The sequence below is a fragment of the Rhinolophus hipposideros genome (assembly GCF_964194185.1).
Source record: "Rhinolophus hipposideros genome assembly, chromosome: X".
NCBI lineage: Eukaryota > Metazoa > Chordata > Mammalia > Chiroptera > Rhinolophidae > Rhinolophus > Rhinolophus hipposideros.
Window position 1 is genome coordinate 797480 of NC_138046.1, and position 23556 is coordinate 821035.

Genomic DNA, 23556 nt, shown 5'->3' on the forward strand with positions numbered 1-23556 from the left:
TCACTAATTAAAGAAGTTAGCAGCCCCAATCCCTCAGCAGGTGAAGGGACCATTGGGGTTCCTAGAATTTGGATTAAACTGGCAAGGACATATCCTTTTCAAACTGAAGCCTGAACAGCTGGCCTCACACATTACATACAGTCAAAGCTTGTTATAAATGAGCCTCTGACTCTTGGCAGCTTCCATTCCCTGAGGGGCTGACTTCACCAGTCTTGTCGTATTTGCTGTACTCACTCTTAGCTTTTGTGGTACCTTTGGTCCTCACCATTCTCATTCTGTTGTAATCCTGTAACGGAGAGGAAAAGCACCGTGTTTTCTGTTTAGTGAAGAAAAGTCACACATGGCAATTTGAAAAGGGCAAGTATTGCGTTTGGAAGAAAACCTTAAGCTGCTGTGGAATATTTAGAAAATAAAGCATTTGATAGTATGTTTCAGCTTTTATACTTTATGGGGGTATCAGTGTGTGCTCCCAGTTATGTTTCGTTCCATGCCAAGCCACTCCCACAGATTAATTTTGTGCCTCCTGTCAGGTTATTAGTCTACCCTTGGTTATCAGAAGTTTTTCTCTGTGTTTCTTTGGGAAAGGTAATGTTAATGGGGCTAGTACACTGAGGCAAACCAATACCTTTTAATTTGAAAGTTGTATAATTAAATTGGGTCTAATATTGAGCCAGCCATTTTGTTAGCTGTGAATGAGTGAGCAGCAAAACAGGTAGTTTTAGGTGCAACTTCTAAAAGCGATCAAAACTAATCGAAGAACCTTGAGACAGTTCCTAGGAATTATACCAAATGAAGCACCATATGAATAAGTTTCATACCTTTAACCTCAGCTATATTGCTTCCCTCAGCTTGGTAAAGGGAGTAAGAACCCCTCAAAAGTTCCTGGGTTTTCCATAGTCCTTTCTCCCAGTTACTGATATTCCTAAGGATCTTCCATTTACCCGATCTGGTTTCTTTTCCATGTGTACTCTGGATCAAAGCCAGAACTAGCGTGAAAATCATCACATAAGGAAAGATCATGGCAATAGGGTAATGTAGTTAGGTGGGAAAGAAGCTGGATTTGAGCATACTTGCAGATAGCTTACTGTCACTTGGGGAACTGGTGAGGAAGCAGAATTTGCGGGTAGGATGAAAAAACTCTGGAAGAAAATTCCATGGGAGAGAAGTGTTAAAGATAGGATGGGATGTGAGGTCCTCACTTTTATAATCTACAAGAACTAATGAGTTGTATCCCCTAGGCCTAGAATAAATCCTTTCCCCTTTTCCTTTCAGAATTTTTTTTTTTTAACAGTCAGTGATTCTGAAAACATCCCTCAGGCCAACTGCATTATAATGAGAATAGAGGAAGAGAGATGTGCACAGGTCTGTGGCAGTGAGCTCTTGTACCCTCCCCCCACTTCTAGAGGTTTAAGAAACAGCTCTTCTGTTACTATGCAAATAGTCTCATCTGCATAGTGTGGGGTTTTACTCTTAATTCCATTGGATTGTATTTTCTTTTGGTGCTTAAAGGTGCTAACCATGTAATTCTCAGCACAGTTCGAATTGTGTATATAAGTTGAAGTCCATAGAACATGGTGTTTCAGAGATATTAGGAAATAGAAACAGTGCTTGGCAGGGTAAAAGCTGCAAACACCACAATCTCACTTAATAGAGCTAAATATATAGACATATACATATATGATATGTATATATGTATATAGCCTGTAGAGTGCTTGTGTGGTGTGATTTCCAAGGTAGAAGAAGACCTTAATTCTCAAGCCTGTATTTAGTCTTAGTAGCTGATGTGTGAAATTCCATTATCTAGATAAGAGTCTTTGATTCTTCAATATATGATAAAGCAGGGACTATGTTTATTTTATTTTTGTACCTGCACAGAATCTAACACCAGTGCCTTGCCCATAGGAGATGCTCAACAAATATCTGTTCAACTAGATGCAAACTTCAGAACCCTCTATAAGACGAAACATAACTTTCATTCCACATGTAAGGCTAGTTTCTTTCTCCCAACCCATGGCAGATAGCATTAAACAATCTTGGCACCTATTCCTGCTAAATTTAGTCCCTAGAGACTGCTAGTTGCCCACCAAAATATATTCTCCCCTTCTTGCTAAACGTGGCTGCCCAGCTAGACTACGTTTCCCTGCCTCCTTTGCAGTTATATAGCCAGATTATTGTTATAACCAATGAAATATTAGTAGAAGTGATGGGTTCTATTTCTGGCACTGGCTCTTAAGACTTTGGGTATGATCGCCACTCCACTCTCTTACCACTTCCCATGAGCTGCATCCTAGACATAAAGTTTCTCTGCTTATAGAATGAGAGAGGGGAACTAGAGGGCCTGTAAGGTCCCTCCTGTTCAAGCACCCTAATTCTCATTGTACAGATAAACCAAGATTTCTACCATGTAAAAACCAAAGGTTCAGAACAGGGAAGTTGGCAAGGACTAAGAGAGGTCAATTCAGAACAGGTACACCACGATGAGGCCAACGTTAGTAGGAAGGTCATGATTCTGGTGTGTGACCTGGGGCCAATAACTTTTCCTTTCAGGGCTCATTTTCTTACCTTTAAAGTGGAGATAATAATGCCTCGTTTACCTTTCTAGCTGATTTTGTGTGTGTGTGTGAGAGAGTTAATCAGCAAAGAGAAAAAGCTGTGAAAGTGTTAAAAGTCCTTTAGATACATAAAGTGGTGGTTAGGTATGCAAAGTCCAGGCCAGACCAGTTTAATAAAGGGAAAAGAGTGAAAGCAAATGGGATTACGAAGCATCTTCACAATGCATTATACACACACTATTCACAAGCGATATACTAGTCATTTGAAGAGTTGCATTTGTGGACTTAGGGATCTTTACCATTCCCAATATCTGGGAATTCTGCTCGTTTCCAGGAAATCTGGCCCATGCAGACCCAACTGCTGATCAACCTGCTTTACGTAACTAATACCTACTGTCCCATACTAGGGAACCCTTCAGGAAGATAGAGGAATCTAAAACATGTTTTTCCCCCTTCATGACATCACGTTGTAACTGTGAGTGTAAGACTACAGTATTCCTATTTTCTGTACCAAGAATTGGGATTTATAGTCTGACAAGTATACATTTTCCTATGGAGACATCTGAGTAACATTAAAATCTGTACTGTGATTTAAAAATCAGGATATTTGATTATAATAAGAAATATAGCATGTACTACAGTCATGTGCTGTATAAAGATGTTTTGGTCAACACTGGACTGCATAAACCACGGTGGCCCTATAAGATTATCATGGAGCTGAAAAATTCCTATCACATAGTAACATTAGAGTACAACACAGTACACAAATACTATTATATTACAACTACCTACAGTATTGAGTACAGTAACATGCTGTACAGGTTTGTAGCCTAGGAGCTATAGGGAAACAGAATTTGTCGCACCAAAATATGTCTAATTGACATAAGGATTATTTTAGGCTGGCTAATTTTAAGAAACAGTAGACCTGGGAGAAGCTCTGAAAACCAAGTAGAAGTTACCCTTTATATGAAACATTTACATTTCTGAGGGAAATCTCCATTTGTGAGGGTGTCTCCCTCACTGTACCAGGAAGAGGGGTGATGAGTTAATCTCTACAAACTCTTATCAATGCAGAAGACAATCGACTTAAATCTGCATAACAACCTTACCCTTGTTTACTGGGTTTTTCATGGTCACATATTATATAACTGACTGCCCCACTCTCAACATCTTCAGCTGAGGATGGTATTCAAGGTGGTGGCTTCAGCGATTCTGGTGAGTTACCCACTTTTCCTGAGTCTCTCCCTATATACAGGAGGTACATACAAGTTATTAAACTTTTGTTTTTTGTTTTCCTCCTGTTAATCTGTCTTTTATTACAGGGATGTTTCAGCCAAGAACCCAGAAGGGTAGAGTTCCTCTGCCCAGCACACAGCAGCACCAAACACTGAACATTGCAAGTTGCAGTGGAGAAATTAGTCTTTTTATGGCAGGGCGCCATGCAAGGAGAATGGGAAGCTATCGCTTAAAAGCCCAAACTCTCTGATGGCTTATAATCGGGGGTTTTATTTTCCATTTTATATAATCAGGGGATTTAAAGGCAAAAAATCATGAGTAATGAGTAAGGGGTTAGGGTCGTGGGCTGTGTTGATTGGTCAATTCTTGTGCAAGCTTCTGTAATTTTCTTAATTTGATTTATTGAGTTCTTGGCAGAATCCTGTCCTGGGTCTTTGTGATCGTAGCCAGGTGGTCTTTCCTGCTCACTGTTCTGCAAGATATTGTGGGGTTGAGTCAGTGATACTGTCTTAAGAACAGGAAAAAATACAGAGCTATACATCCCGTGCTTAATAGGCTACATTCTCTTATTATCTTAAGCAAAGTATACTTTTATAATCTTTCTTGAAACTTGCAGCCTCCTTGACATGACTACACTTCAGTGCAACTATGACTGTTAAAAGAGCTATGTAATTATTTTAACTGAAAGCTAAATTCTAGTATACCTATTCTGTTAATGATTTGCTATTGGTTTCACAAGGAAGATTTCTTTGATATGGGGTGGCCAGAAAGTCTTCACTGAAGAGACAAGATGTATAAGCTTGTAGAAAGGAAGGGAAAGGCACATTTAGTAGCTGTGTTCATGTTTAGAATGTATGTAATAATTCATTCAGAATGCATTTATTTCTAGTGAGGCTGAGCATTCTTCCAAGTATGGTTTACCATTTTTAGACAGGATAGCGTAAGTATGAAGTTATTACATACACTTTACTTCCTTTAATAATAATAATAAAGGAGCTCAATGCTGGAGAGGCTGCCAAGAATCAGGAACTCTTATGCATTGCTGGTAATGATATAATTATTCAGTGTAAATTTTTATAAGGCACAATTTGGCATTACACATCAAGAATCATAAAAAAGTCAGGCTGCCTTTAATCTAGCAATCTCATTTCTGGGATGTATCCTAAGGAAATAATTATGATACATTAAAAGGTATTTTTGAACAACACCATTGATATTCCTAGTAGTAGAAAACTTGGAATTGACCAAAAGCCCCCAATTGGAACTATTTAAATCCTACAATCATAGAATCCTGAAACTAAAATCTCTGAGGTCATTTTGTCCAAACACTATTTCTCTGCCACCCCACCGTATTTTTCAGATGAAGCAGCTGAACTCAAGTAAAGTCTCATACCAATTGGAGTGACTATTCTGCCATCAAACATGGTAAAGACCATCAAACATAGTAAAGACCATGAAATATAGGAAAAGTTATGGATAAGATATTGTAGCCACAGCTGCCCATGAAAATGTAATGAAAAGGGTAAGAAAAAAGATAGACAGTAAAAAATTAAATTTTTAGTCCCACTCCTTGACAGCTGTTTCATATCTCTAAATTACTGAGGTATGCACCATGCTGTTTGGAGCATTTGCCTGATTCAGAGATCATTTACCTAGAGATAGGGGGAGAGAAAGGAGGCGGTCCTGTTCTTAACAATGCAAAGATAATCCAAAGAAAATAGAATAAGTAATACTGCAGTGGGAGTCAGGTAACCTTAGCTTCGGTTCCAACTCTGGTATTAAAAGCTAGTCTCTGTCCCCACTTTGGGACTGTGCTTTCTCATTTATATTGGAGTAGATGCCCTTGAAGATCATTTTTCATATCTAACACTTTGTTCCAGGAAGCTTAAAATTTAAATGCAAATCTGAGTTGTTTAGAACATCAGGCCAAAGCAATAAGTTTATATCCTATATGCTCCCTTGTTCTATTATTACAGACTATCCCCTAATCCCTAGTTACCACTTTGACATATGTGTGTTACTGGTCATGGGGAGGCCTGAACAAAAGAATTTGGGGGCTACATTCTCAAAACTAGTGTAAAAAATACCAAGGTAATACTACCTGAATATGAGGAAAGCAATGTACGATCTACTTAAAACTAGTATGGCAGTTTGTTGATAGTCAGTGGAAAAGATTCAAAGGAATACAGGAAGCAAGGCCCTTGTAAGAGCCTATTTTTAAAGGGAAAAATTAAAAGATAATTAATTTTTAGTACTATACATTACTAAGGTTTCACACAAACTTTGAACATCCTAAGGGTATAAATAAGAGGCAAGTAGCTGTAAGAATTCACTGGCTATAGCTCCCCTAAGGAGGAGAATCTTTTCTAATTGTGCCCTGGACAACAGCAATACTATCATTTACTTACAGTTTTGAAAGCTCTTCAACATCCATGATCTCATTTGATTCTCACAATAGTCCTATGAAGCAAGGATTATTATATTATCCCCTTTTCATAAATATATCAAAGACTTTGACTGTAAAGCTAGTAAATATAGAGCTGGAATTTGAATCCATATAATCTGATCCCAAGTTCAGTGCTCTTTCCATAAAACCATTTTTTCTTTATCTCTGGTGCAAATTCTAACATCGGTCTCCAAGGGCTACCTGTTCTTTCTTTTTCTACTCACTGGTCCATGATCTCCTTTAATCCTTATTATTAGTTTTGCTTTCCATTCTGTTGTAGCTCAACAAACTAGAAATTTGAAAAGACCCATTGCATACCTAGAAGTCAGAGATTTTAAAGTACATGTGAATGTGTTGTAGGCTTAGTTACCGGCATTTCCTCATTTCAAAAATGAGGAACTATTCATTTTTACAAATTATAATTTTTCCAAGACAGAACACTTCCCAAGTCATGAAATTTATTGCCAATCTTTTCTATTAAACAACTAGACAATATGAATATAGATTGTCTCTGTCAACCTCTACTGATCTAAGAAGGAAAGAGAGGATAGTCTTTGGGTGACACTCTGACTTATTCAGATCCAACAGCACACATCCCTCCAATTACTCTATTCTTCATGGTAGGTCTTGACCCCATTTCTCTTTTCATTACAACTTCTAGAGTCAGCATAGGCCTACTCTGAATGATCAAACACTGTCCTTTAATCATACGGTGTGGCATTCTGTTATCTGTTAACCAGATACTCATTCCTCCGATTGAGACTTAATTTTGATTTGGCGCCTGGAATACACCAAAGCTCATTAGTCTTAGAAGCCAAGCCAAACACTAACATGAACACAGATGAACTCAGTGGAGTGTCCAGTAGAGTTCCCATTTTCATTTGACAGCACAGATTTGTTGACTGTTTTCAGCACTTTGAGCAAACAAGGTTGAGATGGAGATGAATAAAAGCCAACGTTGAGACAGAGATAAAAGCCAAACAGAAAGAAAATTAAAGATTTCATAATGTTATAATTATTCATTAAGTTTTTATAGAGTATCAGACTGATATTAGAGATATCATGGAAAATGGGTCTCAGAGTGCAGGTGTGTTTTCCTTCGACTATGAATGTTAATAGCATCCAGTTGAAAGTTTCATTTATTTGAACTTTCCCTTTCTCTAGTTACCTTAAATAATCAGCTGGAGGAAAAAGGGTCCCTGGAAATTTCTCCAAATCCAAAAGCACCAAGCCCATTTTTGTAATTCATCACTCTTACTGTTCGGGCCTATCCTGTACAACCTATCTTAGGTCATTGAAAATTCACTAATCAGATTATGTCACAGAAATGGCAGTGTGAGGAGTGCTTCTTGAAATCTCCCCTGGAATTTACAACAAATTGAACAGTTACAATTCAACAAAAGGACTCCCTGTGAGGCACACAGGTACACCTGAGAGACCCACAAATTAAATCATCTAAAGGTGGGCAAATTGGGCGAGTGGGCAGGAGGGAAAGGAGAAGTGCAGAGACACGGCTGTGGGGCCACAGGACACAGACCAGAGCTTGAATCTCCCTGCATTGCAGAGCTACCACAGTCATAGGAGAGGGAAGAATTTGGATGGCTAGCCCCCCACTTACGGCCCACAGTCCTGCCTGAGGGATAAGCATATAACATGGCTGAACCTAACTTCATGGCAGAGAACTTGGAGAAAAGACTAAGGGCAGAAGGGTGAGAATGGTGGTTTAAGACCTCACTGCCAAGCAGAGGACAGAAGACATAGGCACAGAGACTGGTCGACCTCTCCCTACCCTCCCAGAGTTTACCCCACCCCCACTTTCCCAGTGCTAGAAGCAAACTCCAGAAGAAACGGTAGCAGTGTCAGATTAAAAAACAGAATATTTATGGCTCAGAACTGCAGCCCTGCAGCTGCAGACTCACAGCTCAACTAATTCTAGTGAAAGGGAAGGAACTGTAGGGGCAACACAACTGTGTGCTAGTAGTCACCATTGCTCAGAGTCACCTCTCACAAGCCACTCACCCCCAACCCCACTTTTTTGGGAGGATCCCTGCAAGGACAACCAGAGCACTGAGACACACAGGCTCTGCATTGGGCTGCAGGGGGAGCATTAGGATTTCAGAAGCTCAGAGACTATCCCTTTTCACACAGAGGTGGTGCCCTGAGACCCAGGTGACCTGCCCACAGAGGAGAAGCCCACCTTCCAGGGAACTCCCCCCCAATTGTGTGAGAAGCCAGAACAATGCAAGAGAAAATATAACGATACAGCATGAAAGAGAATAAAAAGCTGCAGCAGGAGAGAAAATAAAACATTTTACCAACACCTATTGGAAAGCAAAAGAAAGACCTCTTCCTATCAACTGTTGCAGAAGCCACTCCTGTAGATGTCTAGGAATAGAAATAATAATTCATTAATTGCCATGAATAACCAAGGTAAGAAGGCAGCTCAGAAAGAAAATGAAAAGTTTTCATAAAATGAACTTAAAGACATGGAAATATGTGACTTAAATTACAGAGAATTCAAGATTGCACTTCTTAAAAAAACTCAGTGAGATGCAAGAAAACACAGACAGGCAGTTTAATCAACTCAGAAACACAATCAAAGAACAAAACGAACATTTTACCAAAGATATTGAAATTTTAAAAAAGAACCAAATAGAATTCCGGGAGATTGAGAACTCAATAAAAGAAATGAAGAATGAAATAGCCAGCTTAGGTAACAGAGCTGAACAGATGGATGAAAGAATCAGTGACATCGAAGATAGTTATCTGGAAATGACACAGATGGAAGAAAAAAGAGACTTGAGAGTTAAAAGAAATGAAAGAACTCTACAAGAACTTTGTGACTCCATCAGAAAGAGTAACATAAGAACAATGGGTATACTAGAAGGAAAAGAAAGAGAGAAGGGAACAGAGAATATATTCAAACAAATAGTCAACAAGAACTTCCCAAATTTGTGGAAAGAACTAGATCCTCGAATCCAAGAAGCAAATAGAACACCTAATTACCTCAATCCCAACAGGCCTTCTCCAAGGCACATTGTATTGAAGCTGTCAAATATTAATGACACAGAAAGAATCCTACGGCAGCCAGGGAAAAGAAAACAGTAACCTACAAAGGAAAGCCCATTAGATTATCATCAGATTTTTCAGCAGAAACTCTACAAGCCAGGAGGGAGTAGAATCAAATATTCAAACTACTGACACAGAGAAATTATGAGCCAGGAATAATATATCCAGCAACAATATGCTTTAGATGTGAAGGAAGAATAAAGATTTTTCCAGACATACAGAAGTTTAGGGAATCTTCTAACACATGACCTGCATTACAAGAAATACTGAAGGAGACTATTTTGACCTGAAACAAAAAATCAAAACAATACAAAACCATGAGTAGTAGTATGATCAGAAACAGGAAATGGCAACCCTTACACAAAATAGGAAACTATACACTTTTTTTTTGCCATATTGAATTGATATTTATTTCAGGACATGCCATGTCAACATAAAACAAAAGAGTCAACCCTTGCCTTTAACAATAATATTGTATTATAAAAGCACTTTACAACTCCATCTCATCTTTGAGTTACTAGTATGTGGACTAATGATTATCTGAAAGCATTTCTCTATTCAGACCCACAATCCAAGTGCTCTCTGAATATTACAAGGTGACAATAAGTGGGGCATGGAGGAGGAAGAGGAAAGAGAGAGAATAAGATTCTCCCAGTTAAGTGTTTTGTTGCAGTGAGGGGATGAGGAAGTATGAAGATATTTTTGTTTTTTCATCTTTATACTGTGTTAAGTAATGCTTACAACATAAATTCAGCAGGCTTTTCCTGAGCTGTAACTCAGAAATTTTCTTCCTGCAAACAATGTATTTACAAATATGTTTATTAACTTACATAGCAATCTCACAATAACTAGTAAAGATTAAAATGGTGCACTCTTAGTATATTTGTTTGCAGTGTTTTAAGGGAAATACATATTGCCATGGTGATGAAGCTCTAAATAGATCGAACAAAACATCTAAAAATTGAAAGTGGTTAAAAAAAAGGCAAGAAATAAATATCACTAGAGATTACTTGTAGCTTAAATATAAAACTAAATCACTAATTAATCAAGTATACAGATCTAATAAAAAGCAAAACCATCCTGAAAAACACAACGTTAAAAAAAAAGCTAAAAAATAAGGCATAAATCTGCATAAGATTGAGTTTTATTTCCATTCTCTCCTTTCCCTTTTCTATGTATGCTTTTTTTCAGATCTGCCTCTAGGGGCATATAAGAAAAGGTGCCGTTTTCAATTAGACCTCAAATGTCCTGAGCAAAGTATTTGCTGTTCTCTTGAGGATTCTTTTGTTGGTAAGCTTTAGATATCATTATTTCTACTGGTTACAGCAGTTTTGATCAAGGTACCAAATTTAAATTCTTCCACTGGTTATTCTTAAAGGAATTTGATTTCTACAGTGCCTTGCCTGCATTTTTTTTTTTAAAAGAAAAAAACCTAAGAGAAATCTATTGCTGAAAAAAGTTTTTCTTTTGAACAAATAAAATAGCTCTATTTTGACAATTTTAAAATCTTGGGAGAAATAGTTCATTAGAAGGATTAAATATTAAAAACCTGTTCTGAAGAACTTTTACTTTTGTCTTTCAGAGTCTAACGTGTGAAAGCGTTGTTTGTTTTGGTCAGAAACACATTTTGTGTTTGTTTACTTGTAAGTACTATGTTCATTAGGGCTCATTTTAAAGATGCAGCAGAACACTTTTGTTATTCAAAGCACTGACTACCATGAAAGCTAGTTCTGACCTCAAAGAAGGTGCAAGTAATTTACATCAGTGCTCATGAATAATTTCGGATATCTTGACCCAAGGCCTAGAGCAAGTGGTACAACTAAAATTGAAGGATAATTCAAATGGGCTTGGTTTGACTGCTGCTTTGCCACCTCTTGTTCGTTTTGAGGGAGGAAGAGTAATAGGGAATGGAATAAGGGAGAGGTGAAAAAAGCACGGAGAGATTAAGTAGGTAGGCAAGTGCTGCTGTGAACAAATTGTTCCTTAACCAAGCCACATACTATTGAGATTTACATCATTTTGAAGTGCATTACCGGAACATTAAAAAGGAAAACAAAGTTAAGAAAATGTATGTAATTTTTAAAGTTATCAGTGGAATATGTTGGACTTGTTTGGCTTTTTGTAAAATATAAATAATGAAGACACTGACTTTTTTGTGCTTGTGAAGCAAATGGACCATCTCCAGGAGACAGGCAGCGATGATGAATTGCAATACGTTATTACTGAAGGGAAAAGGTTCAAGCCAATATTCACACTGCAGTCAATGAAAGAGTAAAGGGGGCCAAAGCAGTGAGCGTCTAGAGGGAAGTGAAGATGCCATGGGGGTGGGGGATTAGCAGGAACAGCCTCATTGACCTCCTTCATTGACTGGTTGCTCCTGTGGCTTTTCCAGTTTTATGTCAATCATGTCTTCTCTGCTTCTGTCCTGTGTGCTTTCAATTCCAGGCAAAGGTGCAGCCACACGTCGGAAGAGCTGCTTTACATTGTATCCTGCTTTCGCACTAGTTTAAATAAACATAACGTTCAGCTCTTTGGCTTTCCTCTCTCCGTCCTCAATTGATACTTGCCTCTTATCAGCAAGATCTGTTTTATTTCCTACCAGCATGATGATAACATCAATTCCTGTTTCTGTTCTGACATCATCAATCCATTTTGTAGTTTGCTGGAATGAGTTAACATTTGTGATATCGTAAACTACTACAGCTGCAGCAGAATCACGGATATAACTGGGAATGAGGCTACAGAAACGTTCCTGACCCGAAGTATCCCACAGCTGCAGCCTTATTGTTCCATCCTCCAGATACATTGTTTTTGATAAAAAGTCGATACCAATTGTTGCCTGATAGGTGTTGTCAAAACTGTCATACATGAATCTGGTGATCAAGGATGTGTTTCCAACGCTCTGCTCCCCCAGGAACACCAGCTTGAATTTCCTCAGCGGATTCCCGAAGTCTCCGCCCGCGGACATGATGGAACCGGAGGAGCGGCCGCCGCTTCAGCCCAGAGACCTACCGGACCGACGCTGCTCCAATCGGTTGATGAAAAGGGTGAAAGGAAGGGCGGGCGCCGAGCTCTCTCGGCCCCAGTAGGGCCGACGGCGGAGCAAGGCTAGGGGGCAGGACTGCTCTCCACAGACAGGCAGCCGTCACCACCGCCTCCCCGCGGAGTCGCCTGGCACCGAACGAGGCCCGCGGCTGGGAAGGGAAGGAGAGCGGTGTCAGAAGCAGCCAGGGGTGTGCTCAGGGTTCCCAAGGCTAGTGCTGTTCTGTTCTCAGCACCGGGCTCGGAGAGTGAGCGGAGACGCAGAGAGTGGCGGGGCCGGAGCCGCAGACGTCTGGAACCTCTGACACGCAGCGCCTCAGCTCCCACAGCTGCCGCCGCCGCAGCCCAACCTGCTGAGTGCGCGAGCCTCTGGGCGCGAGCCTCGGAAACTATACACTTAAACATAACATGCAGGGTAAAGAAGAAAAAAACATTTTAAAAAAGAGGAAAAAGACAACTTGCTACTGCAACACAGAAATCAACTCAGCATAAATAGCAATAATTTGTGACAACAAAAACGTAAAAGGGGAAAGAGTAAAGGTCTGAATTGGCAAAGGGGAATTGAGATAAGAAGCATGCTGAAGAAAAATGACTACTGTAAATATGAGACTTCCTTTTACAAAACCCTAATGGTAACCACTCACAAAAAATATAGAACTGAACTATATAACATAAAAATAAAAAGAAACAGACCGCATAATCACAGAATACCACCACACTGAAATAACAGACACCAAAAAAGGACAAATAAACAATTGAGACACTGAGTCACCAGAAAACAAAAGATGAAATGATAGGAAATCCTCATATATCAATAACCACCCTAAATATAAACGGACTAAACTTACCAATAAAAAACCAGAGTAGTGGATTGTGTCCAAAAACTAAATCCAACTATATTCTGCCTCCAAGAGATGCATCTCAGCTACAAGGCCAAATATAAACTAAAAGACAAAGGGTGGAAATTCATACTCCAAGCAAATGGTATTCAGACAGAAGCAGGTGTTATCATACTTATATGAAACAGACTTCAGGATAAAAAAGGTAACAAGAGACAAAGATGTACATTTCTTAATGATAAAGGGGTCTATACAACAAGAAGACATAACACTCATCAATATTTATGCCCCCAACCATAAAGCACCAAAATATACCAAGCAACTACTTACAGAACTAAAGGGACAAATTTACCAAAACACAATTATACTAGGGGACTTAAACACATCATTGACAACTATGGATACATCATCCAAACAGAAAATAAATAAGGAAATTCAGCCCTAAATGACACATTAGACAAAATGAACATAATTGACATATATAGAGCACTTCATCCTAAAACATCAGACTATACATTCTTTTCCAGTGTACATGGAACGTTCTCAAGGATAGACCATATATTGGGACATAAAACCAGCCTCAGCAAATTTGTTTCTCATTTGTTTGTCTTCTTTTTGGGAGCCTCAGCAAATTTAAGATTGAAATCATACGAAGCATATTCTCTGATCACAACGCTTTGAAATTGGATATCAACTGCAAAAAGAAATCAGGAAAAAACACAAATACATGGAGATTAAACAACATTCTCTTAAACAACTGGATCAAAGAAGAAATAAGAGGTGAGATCAAAAGACATATAGAAACAAATGAGAATGAATATACATCCTATCAAAATTATTGGGATGCAGCAAAAGCAGTAATAAGAGGGAAAATTATATCATTACAGGCCTATCCCAAGAAAGAAGAAAAATCCCAGATAAAGAATCTCACATTACACCTTAAAGAACTAGAAAAAGAAGAACAAATGAAACCCAAAGTCAGAAGAAGGAAGGAAATAACAAAAATCAGAGCAGAACTAAATGAAACAGAGAACAAAAACACAATAGAACAAATTATTGCAACAATCAGCTGTTTCTTTGAAAAGATTAGTAAAACTGACAAACCCTTGGCTGGACTCACTAAGATAAAAAGAGAAAAGACACTAATAAACAAAATCAGAAATGAGAAAGGGGAAGTTATCACGGACACCACAGAAATACAAAGGATCATGCAAGAATACTATGAAGGACTATATGCCACCAAATTCAATAACCTAGAAGAAATGGACAAGGTCTTAGAAACATATAGCCTTCCTAGTCTGAACCATGAAGAACTGGAAAATCTAAATACACCAATCAACAGTAAGGAAATTGAATCAATCATCCAAAATCTTCACGAAAGCAAAATTCCAGGACCAGATGGCTTCACTAGTGAATTCTACCAAACCTTCAAAGAGGATCTAATACCAATCCTGCTCAAACTCTTCCAAAAAATTGAAGAAGAGACAGTAATCCCTAACTCATTTTATGAAGCCAACATTACCCTGATACCAAAACCTGATAAGGATAACAGAAAAAAAAAAATTACAGACCAATATCTCTGATGAAGGCAGATGCAAAGATCCTAAACAAAATTCTAGCAAATTGAATGCAACAATGCATTAAAAAGATTATTCATCACGACCACGTGAGGTTTATCCCAGGGGCGCAAGGATGGTTCAACATACACAAATTGATCAATGTGATATATCACAAACAAAATAAACGATAAAAATCATGATTACATCAATAGATGCAGAAAAAGCATTTTCAAGACACAACATCCATTTATGATTAAAACAATAAAATGAGTATAGAAGGAAAATACCTTAACATAATAAAGGCCATACATAAAAAAACTCTGCTAATATAATTAATGGTGAAAAACTGAAGCCCTTCGCTGTATAGTCAGGAACATGACAAGGCTGTCCCCTATCACCACTGTTATTCAACATAGTATTGGAAGTCCTAGCTAGAGCAATCAGGCAAGAGAAATAAATAAAAGGCATCCAAATAGGGAATGAAGAAGTTTTTGCAGATGACATGATGCTATATATAGAAAACCCTAAAGACTCCACCAAAAAGCTATTCAAAACAATAAATATAATCAAGTTGCTGGCTACAAAATCAACATTCAAAAATCCATGGCATTCCTAATTAATAACAATGAAATCTCAGAAAAAGAAATTATAAAAAAATGATTCCTTTTGCAAATGCAACAAAAAGAATAAAATACCTAGGAATAAACTTAAGTAAGGATGTGAAAGACCTATACACTGAAAACTATAAGGCATTTTTTTAAAAGATTTTATTGGGGAAGGGGAACAGGACTTTATTGGGGAACAATGTGTACTTCCAGGCCTTTTTTCCAAGTCAAGTTGTTGTCCTTTCAATCTTAGTTGTGGAGAGCGCAGCTCAGCTCCAGGTCCAGTTGCTGTTTTCTAGTTGCAGGGGGCACAATCCACCATCCCTTGCAGGAATCAAACAGGCAACCTTGTGGTTGAGAGGATGCATTCCAACCAACTGAGCCATCCGGGAGCTAGCCCACTGGCCCATGTGGGAATCGAATGGGCAGCCTTTGGAGTTAGGAGCATGGAGCTCTAACTGCCTGAGCCACCGGGCCGGCCCTATAAGACATTTTTAAAAGAAATTGAAGAAGACACAAAGAAATGGAAAGTCATTTCATGTTCATGGATTGGAAGAATCAACATAGTTAAAATGGCCATATTGTCCAAAGCATTACATAGATTTAATGCAATCCCCATCAAAATTCCAGTGGCACTTTTTTTTTTAAAAGAAATAGAACAAAAAATAATCAGATTTATATGGAACCACAAGATACCATGAAGAGCCAAAGAAATCTTAAAATGAAAAGAATAATGCTCTAGGTTTCACATTCCCTGACTTCAGCTTGTACTACAGAGCACTGATACTGAAAACAGCATGGTATTGGCAGAAACAGAGACACATGGAATAGAATTGAAAACCCAGAAATAAACTCACATAAACACGGAAAGATAATTTTCGACAAAGAAGCCAAAAACATACAAAGGCGAAATAAAAAACCTCTTCAATAAATGGTGCTGAGGAAATTAGAAAGCTGTGTGCAAAAGAATGAACCTAGACTGCTATCTGTCACCATGTACCCAAATTAACTCAAAATGAATCAAAGACCTAAACATAAGACATGAAACAATAAACTGCATAGAAGAAAACATAGGTGCTAAACTTATGGACCTCGGGTTCAAAGAACATTTTATGAATTTGACCCCAAAGGCAAGGGAAGTAAAAGCTAAAATAAATGAATGGGACTATATCAAACTAAAAAGCTTCTGCACAGCAAAAGAAACCATCCACAAAATAAAGAGACAAAAAACGGAATGGGAGAAATTTTTTGCAAACAATGCCTCCAATAACGGGCTAATATCCAAAATACACAAGGAACTCATACAACTCAACTACAAAAAAACAAACAACCCAATTAAAAAATGGGCAGAGGACCAGAATAGACATTTCTCCAAAGAGGACGTACAGATGGCAAATAGACATGAAAAAATGCACATCACTAAACATCAGAGAAATGCAAATAAAAACCACAATTTGGGCCAGCCCGGTGGCTCAGGCGGTTGGAGCTCAGTGCTCCTAACTCTGAAAGCTGCTGGTTTGATTCCCACATGGGCCAGTGGGCTGTCAACCACAAGGCTGCCAGTTCAACGCCTCGAGTCCTGCAAGGGATGGTGGGCTCCGCCCCCTGCAACTAAGATTGAACACTTTGCACCTTGAGCTGAGCTGCCTCCGAGTTGGTTGGAGCGCGTCCTCTCAACCACACGGTTGCCAGTTCAATTCTTCGACTCCCACAAGGGATGGTGGGCTGTGCCCCCTGCAACTAGCACTGGGACCTGGAGCTGAGCTGCGCCCTCCACAATTAAGACTGAAAGGACAACAACTTGACTTGGAAAAAGTCTGGAAGTACACATCGTGTACTTCTAATGACAAATAAATTTTAATTTAAAATTTTAATTAAAAAAAAATTGAAAGCATTTGGAGGTTTTCTTTGATCTCCCTCTTCCTTCCATTCTGATCATCATCTATGCCACTCTGAACATCTGTATTGCCACTCACCTTTCATCTGTGAAACCTCTCATCAAAGTATAATTATTCCCAGATGCTTTCTCAAACAAGAAAAATGAGAACTGGATTCCCAGCTAATTCAGAGTTCTGTTTGTTGACTGGATTCATTCCTCCCTTCCACCTCCTACCAAATAATTTATTTCTAATCCAAACTGCTTAAAACATTTTAAAAAAATTACACGCTAAAATCAAAATGCAAAGCTGATCTCAGAAAATAATGTTTGCTAATTACTCTAATACACTGTTATTGTGCATATATGTGAAATATAGAAATGTGTATATGTGTATGATCATAGGAAATATATGATGTCAGAACAGCATAGTGGTTAAGAACATAGGCTTTAGAGAAGCAAAACAGTATAGGAAAAATGCTGACTGCTGTACCTGGCACATATTAAGTGCTTACTAAATACTGATTGAAGAAATGAATGAATGAATAAATGAATGAATAAATATAAATAAACTGTATAAATAAATATATAATAAATACAACACACTGTATAAATAAATAAACTCTGCCACCTTAGAATTCAGTTCTCGGAAGGTAGGCATCACATGCTGTGTAGACATGGCAGAAGGCATGCACATGACAGGTGTACAAAGAATGCCAAAAGAATGTGAGGAATGCCCCTAAGTAAAAAGAACTGAAAAGGGACCCATTCCTTCTAGTTTGGTGGAGTTTTGAATGGTCAACATGTTTAACATAAGCAGCAGTAGACAATCCTGATGAAAGAATTGGATTAACTTATTTATGTATCAGAAGGCACAGAATGTGAAATTACGCTTATTTAGAAACAAAAATATTGTGACTTGATGTATTCTTCCCAGCCCTTTCACATTACCTTACTTAATCCTAACTATTCTGTTGGTGTAATTATTCCTGTTTTACAAAGGAAACCAAGGGTAAAAGAGTTAAACTACTTTCTCAAGACTGACTAGAGGGAAATGGTAAGCAGGAAGCATAAAGCCAGGTCTACAATAAAAACAACATAAACCCAGTGCCTTTTCCCCTGAATCATGGCTGTCTTCCCTGAAATGGTAAAACAGATAAAAGCAGCCAACTTAGGGGAGTAAGAAACAACCCTATAGGGACACAGACTGCCAAATAATATGTGAGGCAGGGTCTCTTTCATAAAGTCAAATTGAAAAAGCTATTAAGGGAGGACCTGGGACGGAGGATTAGGCAAATGCTGTGCTCACCTCCTCCCACAACCACATCAAAATTACAACCAAACCACAGGACAACCATCATTGAGAACTGTCTGAAGTCTAGCTGAACAGAAGTTTTACCTCTAACGACATACAGAAGAAGCCACTGCGAGACTGGTAGGAGGGACAGAGACGCAGACAGGGCTGGTCACACACCTGCGTGTGACCATTAAAAATCAGGAGGGATATCTCGGCTACGGAAGACCCCCCTTAGGATTGAGAGGTCCCAGCCCCTCACTGGGCTCTCCAGCCCAGGGTTCCAGTGCTGCGAAGAGGAGCCCCCACAACAGCTGGCTGTGAAAACCAACTGGGATTCCATCCATCCAGGTGATACGGATAACTGCAGGAAACTCAGACATCCCCTTAAAGGGCCCACACACAGACTTGCTCGTTCGCAGGAACTCACCCTGGGTTCCGGTGAAGAGACAGCAGCTCGGAAGGTGCCAAACAGAGAGACTGAGTTGTGTGGTCTCAGAGAAAGGTTTGGAGGGACAAAATCCACCATCCCTGTACCGAGCTCTCCTCCTATGCAGCCAGCAGGCAGGCGCCATCTTCCCTGTATTGAGCCCTCCCTCTTAGTCAAATCTGAATCTGATTGGCCTGGTGAGCTCTGCTCACTTTGCCCCGATGAATCCCTGGGACCAAGCCCCACCCAATTCAAGCATCACCACAGGTTCTTTCAGTGGTGAGCAGCCACCTCAGCCCGCACTGTGGTCTTTTAATAAATCACAGAATTTGAGAGCTGGTGGCTGTCACTTTGATCCTTCCAATTATTGCCAGTACCTCACCGCAATTAGCATCTCTAAGTAGTGTGTGACAGAACAGGGATTACAACTCAGATTTATGATAATTACAATGGGTGAATTCTAATATCCCCCAGAGAATTTCCTATATTTAGGTTAAGTGAAGTATCCCATGAAGTGTTAAATATTATTTAATGGCAGATTTAAAGGCATGTGGCTTTTACCCTCAATAATATAAAATGTCATGTAAAAGTATTTTCTACACAGCACATCCTACTCCACATCCAAGAAGTTATCAATGAAAAGTATAAATGTTTGCACTATCCATAAAGTTTCCACAAAATAATTTTAAAACAAAACATTATGAAACTCCTCTATAGGTTTAAGTGTGCCATCTGTTCTAACATTTTGAAATTTAAAGCCTTTTTGAAATATTCAATACAATTACCAAAGATACTGGGAAACATTGACGTTTTTCTTGCTATGTTACATTTTGCTGTTTTGTCAAATTTACAAAAGTCTGTCATAAGTTTTAAAGATTCTCATTACATGTTAATCAGCTTGAGTAGTAACTCAAGCAGAAGACGTTAACTCTTTGAATTTCTTGTACAATCTGTTGACAAGACTCAACAATTTTCAAAAAGAAGACCTAAGTAATTACCTTATAATTATGCAAACAAGGAAGGGAAGATGCAACAAAGAACACACAATTACATTCAGTGACATAGATTTGCACTTTATTGTAATTTTGCATCCTGAGATAATAAAATTACATCTGACAAATCGACAAAGACAGAAGCAGCAGTGAATGTTTCAGAGAGGCAGGTCTTCATTTTGGCACAGCTGTATGTAGGTTGAGTTCTTCTGGGGTGGCAGGAGGGGGTCACTCCAGAACTCAAGGGAGAAAAATGAATCCATTCCACAGGCTATGTAACAATCAAGATGCACTTTTATTCTTTTCTGGTAAAGCTGTTCCAACAGGAATCCTCTGCCAAAAAGTAGAAATCCTAGGTTTTTCATACAGATGCTTTGATCAATGCCTGCTTCCTGGCTACCTGGATTTCCTGTTTTTCAGCAGAGACTCATATTTATATTTGTTTAGTCCAAGGATAGCAAATGAGCTTTTAGATTATACAATTTCAAACATCTGTAACTTGTTTCAATGTCTAGGCATTAAAACAGTTTAATACTATACTATTTGCTTACTAGAAAAATGGAAAATTGATAAAATTAAGCCAAGATAAATGCAAACAAAATAAGCAGGAATAAAAGGAACGTTTGAGAAATTATTGCCTTGACTCATCACGTTGAGTTTATACACAGAACTACTTTGAGACTCAGAAATTGATATTTACCCCAATGCTATTTTATGACATTATAATACTTTCCATGTTTGCAATCCTATGTGTGTGAATGTATGCTTTCACATACACACCCAAATAAATTAGCACAGTTATATAATCCAGAACCAGAACACATAACTGAAGGCAAATTCTAACCTGAAGTTATGTAGCCCAATCTAGCGAAAGCACACAAACACACATAATCTGGCATTTCGTTATTTAGGGGCTAGGTAAGCAACCTGTGGGGAGGGTCAAATAATTTTAGTTCCTTTATAAAAGTGGTTCCCAACATTTCACCATAAGGATCCCTTTATTATTCCTTCCTCGTGTTTTCAAGTATTTTGTTTACTAAATTGCATGTGATAATATGCTTTCTCATTTTTTTAAAAAAATTAAAAGTGTAACTGCCATTCACAGCTTCTGATCAGTGTGTGACAAGCAGTGTTAGACAGAATTGAGAAAAATTTAAGCAAAATGTATGGAAATTCAACATCATTGCAGAAATCTTATAGGTAAATGTATGATTTCGAGTACCTTTTTGAAATATTGAAAAAGGTTCAAGGATGCCCTCACTGCTATCTCCATCTGCCCCAAGTTGGGAACCACTGCTTTATATCCACCTGCTTCTCTTCCCTAAATCAAGTATTAACATAACACAGTTATCCATGTTAACACATAGGGGATTGATAACAGAATTTACTACTGAAAAATCGATTAACTGCAACACTCATTCTGTAGGGTTTGATTGAGAAAACAAAACATAACAACACAGATTTAAAGTAATTTAGAAATTACAAAATTATGACATCCAGTATATCTTTCAGTCAGCTTCAAAAATCACATTAATATATGAAAAAAAATTCTCAATTCCTCTGTGAGGTAGGTCCAGATTATTGTCCCCACTTACATAATGAGAACATGAGGTACAGAGGAATTGAGCAGCAGAGCTTAGAATTGAACCAAAGGGAAGTGACTCGGGTTTGAATTCCATAGCACTTTCCCTTCCATCTAATATTATCAATTTGTTCCATAGGTCTCTTTGAGGATATGGAACTTAATAAGTCACTGAAACAGATATTGGATAGAATATGAAACTCTTTTCGCCTCGTGTCAAAGTGGGTCCTCCCCTATCTCCATTGTTGTCACAGCTCTATTCTTGTTCAGATACCAACTGCATAGTCAGATTCCACATAGGCAAAGCACACAGACCTCAGTCCTCAGTTCCTAGGGAGACTACATTCATTCTTCTCACTGTATAGGGCCGAGGTCTAGTAGGCGTCGGTTTCTTTGAGTCTGTGTGATATGAACACACGTCAGCTAGGAGCCAGTTGGTGAATCAATCGTTTACGGTGTGCAAGGCACTGTGAGAGTTTCTACCAAGGGTAGTAGAGCTGAGCAAAATCGTTCTGAGATTCTATAGAGTAACAATTTCCTAAGAATTCCTAGAATCACAGAATGTTAGGTGATCTCTAATTTTCTGTCCAGCTCTAAGTTCAACTCCATGATTTTACAGATAAAGAGACGACGTGTAATTTAAGTGACCCGCCTGGAGCCATAAAATTAGATCATTTCCTCATATAGTATGAATCTGACAAAGTCCATAAAAAGTGGAAAATTTTCTCAGGTTGCCATCATTAAAATGAAAGGGCTGGCTCAGAATCAGGAAATAGAAATTTGGGGCAAGATAAGGATATCTGTCTATCTATTTATCTATTTATCTATCTACCTCTATTCTTATTTTTAGTCCACATATTAGATGAACAGGTAATATTAATAAACCGTATTCCTTTTCTGTGGAAAATTTCCCTATAATTCACCATTTAAAGGAACCCAAACAATTTGACAATGGTTGCAAAATTGATTATTTTAAAGCAGAATTTTATAGACATAAGAGGACATAATTTCAATGAATTTGACTATCATACAAATTAGCAAAAAGTATCTCCACTATGTGAAACTGCTCCATTTAAATGGGTGTATATAATTTCCATATCGTCCTGGGTCAAAGTCAATTCTAATGAAATACTGTTCAAGTAGTGAAGTTTGATTTTTGTAAATGGTGGTTTATTTCTAAACAAACTTAAAATGTTAATGATTTTTTAAAGCTCTCATACACTTGGAAAAACTCTATTCATTCAAAGGCTTACAAATGTTATGGAACGTCACTCCAATTATTAAGAAAACAAGAATAAATTTCATTTAAAATGGCAGAGTACTAAATATTAACATAAGATGATTAACTGATACGACATTAGTGCTTATAGGTCATAATAATATGAATAGTGTGTCCATTAAATACTTAAGTGGGTTTGGGTGGGGTTTTAATCAAAGACCATTGTTGTTCCAGAATCATGTTAAATTACATGTTTAGTAGCATTAGAATTATACTAGGTTTCTAAGTGACTGATAGTCTTGTTTTGTAATATTTTGTCACTAATATATCACATGATTGGGGGAAAACAAGGAAACAGACTTTAAATAATAAATAGAAGAAATATAACGTGTTAGTGAAATATTCTTATACTTAGTTGAAAAAGAGGTTTTTAAATATAATGTCTACCAATTCATCCATTGTTTCCTTCAACATAAATGTTATCTTTGTTCGAAAAAGACAAGGCACTTCTCCATCTACCTATAACATTTGACTACAATGGCCTCCTTCCTAAATTAACAGGGGGTAGAAGGGAACAAAAAGTAGCTGGAAAAAGTTAGAGCTTATTTCATTTTATGTACAATTTAGGTGTTTAAAGAGGCAATGGTGGTGGAGATGCATAAGCGGACATTAGAGAAAGACCAGTTTTAACTTGTAAACTCAAAACTCTGTGAGATTTATAGACTTTGGCAAATACATGTTATTTTCTCTGAAAGGACCACAGCAGCTTTCATAAAGGAATATTATGCAACAAAGAAATTCAAAATTACTCTCTT

General features: G+C 38.0%; 1 pseudogene across 1 annotated transcript; it reads right to left on the bottom strand.

The window, feature by feature from the left end:
• Positions 1–11526: 11526 nt before the first annotated feature.
• Positions 11527–12408, bottom strand: LOC308494208 (ras-related protein Rab-6A-like; annotated as a pseudogene). Its single transcript has one exon. The product of its transcript is annotated as a ras-related protein Rab-6A-like (transcript).
• Between the last annotated feature and the right edge of the window lie 11148 nt (positions 12409–23556).